Source organism: Trachypithecus francoisi, unplaced genomic scaffold (genome assembly GCF_009764315.1).
Source record: "Trachypithecus francoisi isolate TF-2019V2 unplaced genomic scaffold, Tfra_2.0 Lachesis_group10, whole genome shotgun sequence".
Taxonomy (NCBI): Eukaryota; Metazoa; Chordata; class Mammalia; order Primates; family Cercopithecidae; genus Trachypithecus; species Trachypithecus francoisi.
The window spans coordinates 20752233-20756393 of record NW_022681455.1 but is presented as its reverse complement, the minus strand read 5'-3'; positions in this window follow the sequence as shown (position 1 = coordinate 20756393).

The window sequence follows — 4161 nt, the reverse complement described above, 5'->3', positions numbered from 1 at the left end:
TTGTCAAGAAATGATCCATGTCCCAAGATAAAATATATGATAGTCATAGTCATTTGACCAAGTGTTTCCACTTCACGTGAAGGGTTAGTAAGATTACCAACGTTCAGCCTAGGGCTGAGGGGTGTTTACTTTTCTTTTCTTTTCTTTTCTTTTTTTTGAGACAGAGTCTCACTCTGTCACCCAGGCTGGAGTGCAGTGGCACGATCTCGGCTCACTGCAACCTTCACCTCGCAGGTTCAACCAATTCTCCTGCCTCAGCCTCCCGAGTAGCTGGGATTACAGGCACACACCACCATGCTCAGCTAACTTTTTATATTTTTGTTAGAGATGGGGTTTGACCATGTTGGCCAGGCTGGTCTCAAACTCCTGACCTCAAGTGATCCGCCTGCCTTGGTCTCCCAAAGTGCTGGGATTACAGGGACGAGCTACTGTGCCCAGCCTACTTTTCTTAAAACTACCTTTAACTTAGATGATTCTACAATTTAGTGTCTTATATACCCAATTCTGATATGAATTTCTCATCATTCTTTTTTTTTTTTTTTTGGAGATGGAGTCTCACTCTGTCACCCAGGCTGGAGTGCAATCTCAGCTCACTGCAACCTCTGCTTCTTGGGTTCAACTGATCCTCCTGCCTCAGCCTCCCAAGTAGCTGAAACTACAGGTATGTGCCACAACACCAGCCCTAATTTTGATATTTTTTAGTAAAGACGGGGTTTCACTGTATTGGCTAGGCTGGTCTCAAACTCTTGACCTCAAGTGATCCACTCACCTCCACCTCGCAAAATGTGGAATTACAGGCATGCGCCACTGTGCCCAGCCTCAAACTTCTTTTTAGTTACAAATAACAGAACACACTACCAAATTGGCTTATATTAAAAAATATGTATGTTATTAGCTTATGTAGCTTGATCTTATGATCTTGGTCTAGATTTTGCTTCAATCAAGGCTGGTGAAGGAAACTAGAATATTTCACCCCCAAGATATGCCTTTTGGCATACATGTTTGTTGCTGTTGTTATTTTATTTTATTTTTTGAGACAGGGTCTTGCTGTGTCACCCAGGCTAAAATGCAGTAGCATGATCATGGCTCACTGCAGCCTCAACCTCCTGGGCTCAAGCAATCCAGGCTGCTTCAGTAGAATTTTTTGTAAAGACAAAGTCTTGCTTTATTGCCGAGGCTGGTCTCAAACTCCGGGGCTCAAGCTATACTCCTGCCTCGGCCTCCTGAAGTGCTGGGATTACAGGCATGAGCCACCACAGCCGTCCTGGCATAAATATTTTTATGCTAGAGACAATTGGGAAGCAAGAGTTTATAGAAAAGGTCTGTTTGAGCTGCTCCTTCTTACCTATGGTTGGCCATAAAAATTCCTGTGAAAAAGATGCAGAAGGGATCCTGTCTGCCCTTTCGACATAAAGACAGACATGCAGATTATCATCCACTTAGTTCGGAGACTGGGACCAGCGGGTCAGAGGAATCTTGGAGCAGACTTTATTACCTTCCCATAATTTCCCCACCTTTTGGGAGCCTGAAGCTGCTTATTCCTTTGTCTTGTCACTTCTAAATGTATTGCTCTCTGTTAGGTATGCTATCTAAGCCAGGACTCTTAGCCATTATTTTGAGAGATACTTTTAAACTGGAATTTCTCCTGCACGGTGGGCACAGCAGGCATTAAAATTTTTTTTAAATGCTTGTTTTTCTCCTGTTGATCTGTCTTTTGCTACAGAGATGTTCCAGCTATGAACTTATAAAGGTTGAGAAAAGAAATTACATTTTCTCCCCTTCACTGAATTGGGAAGAAGGTTAAACAAAAATATCATCAGGAAATATCTCTATTACTTGTTTCGGGAAGATCGGAGTTATTCTCTGGCTCCATAGGGAAACAAGATGGCTGCCTGCAGCAGCATCTTCCCAGATTCAACTCAATAAAAACAGTTTGAAAGTGTGCCTTTCAACAATCCCAGCAAAAGTCTAATTTTTTTTTTTTTTTGTTCATTTGATTGGGTTACATAATTGTTCCTGAACAAATTCATGTGGTCAGGAGAGTGTAATATTCCAATTAGCTGGACTAAGTCACAGGAACTATTTTTTTCTTTAAATGACAGTTTTATTGAGATGTAATTCACATATCGTAAAATCTACCCCATATGAACTCTTTGAAAGTAGGATTTGGAGTAATACCATCTAAAGCACTTGGACTGGTCAGGCGCGGTGGCTCACGCCTGTAATCCCAGCACTTTGGAAAGCCGAGGCAGGTGGGTCACCTGAGGTCAGGAGCTCAAGACCAGCTTGGCCAAAACAGTGAAAACCCATCTCTACTAAAAATACAAAAATTAGTCAGGTATGATAGTGCATGCCTGTAATCCCAGCTATTAGGGAGGCTGAGGCAGGAGAATAGCTTGAACCTTGGGGGCAGAGGTTGCAGTGAGCTAAGATGGTGCCACTGCACTCCAGACTGGGAGACAGAGTGAGACTCCATCTCAGCAGAAAAAATAAATAAATAAGCACTTTGACTGAAAGTTGTGGAGGCGAGGTTTCCCAGAGCAAAATGGGCACTGATATTATTAAAGAAAGGGTGAATGGATACTGACCCCCAAAACTGAGTTTCTAAGGATCTTACCTGAAAGGAACTGTATACTGTGGATTTGTAGAGTTTAGCAATTACTCCCTGTGTTGCCTCCCTGTGAGGTGCAGTTTAAAACAATTACTCATTGCTTTGCTTTGCTTATTTTGTTATCCTCCATGTTCATTTTTTTTTTTTCCTACAAATGTTGCAAAGTCTTAATTCAGCCAGGCACAGTGTCTCATGCCTGTAATCCTATCAGTTTGGGAGACCGAGCTGGGAGGATCACTTGAGGCCAGGAGTTTGAGGCCAGCCTGGGAAGCATGGCAAGACTCTGTCTCTATAAAAAAATGTTAACACTTAGCCAGGCATAGTGGCACACACCTATATCCCAGCTACTCAAGAGGATTGCTTGAGCCCGGGAGTTTGAGGCTGCAGTGAGCTATTATCAGGCCATTGCCCTCCAGCTTGGGCAACAGAGGGAGAGCCTGTCTCCAAAAATAGAAAACGTCTTAGTTCCCAGACTTACATTCACTTCTGTACCTGGCTCTGTGTTTGTGTATAGTAAAATAAAAGTTTTCTGAATTTCCTTAGTTAAAACTCACTTTCTTTGTTCAATTGTAGTGTTAATTCTCCAGCAATAGCCTGGGAAGGCTGTATGGTTGATTGAGAAATACCTCTGTTAGGGCTTCCCAATGAGATCTCTATGCCATAGCATGGTTCACAGGCTCACTTAATGTAGGGTAAAGGTTAAGAGCCCAGACTGGTCATCAGATGGAATCAGATACCACTTAATAATTCAGTAAATTAGGCCAGGTGCAGTGGCTCACACCTGTAATCCCAACACTTTGGGAGGCCGAGAAAGGTGGATCACGAGGTTGGGAGATGGAGACCATATGGGCTAACACCGCAAAACCAAAACCCTGTCTGTACTAAAAAATACAAAAAAATTAGCCAGGCATGGTGGCGGGCGCCCGTTGTCCCAGCTACTCGGGAGGTTGAGGCAGGAGAATCGCATGAACCTGGGAGGCAGAGCTTGCAGTGAGCTGAGATCATGCCAATGCACTCCAGCCTGGGCGACAGAGCAAGACTCTGTCTCAAAAAAAAAAAAAAATAAGTAAATAATAATAATAATTCAGTAAATTAGGCCAGGCATGGTGGCTCATGCCTATAATCCCAGCACTTTGGGAGGCTGAGGTGGGTGGATCACCTGAGTTCAAGAGTTCAAGACCAGCTTGGCCAACATAGTAAAACCCTGTCTCTACTAAAAATACGAAAAATCAGCCAGGCGTGGTGGTGCATGCCTGTTGTCTCAGTTACTTAGGAGGCTGAGGCAGGAGAATCGCTTGAACCCAGGAGGCAGAGGTTGCAGGTTGCAGTGAGCAGAGATCACACCATTACATTCCAGCATGGACAACAGAGTGGAACTCCATCTCAAAAAAAAAAAAAAAAATTTAACAAATTTGGGCAAGTCACTTGAACTTCCTGAACTTCAGTTTGTGTATGTATATATATTTGTAAATATTTTTTTAAGAGAGGGTTTCTCACTGTGTTGCCCAGGCTGGAGTACAGTGGCTATTCCAAGGCATGATTATAGCACA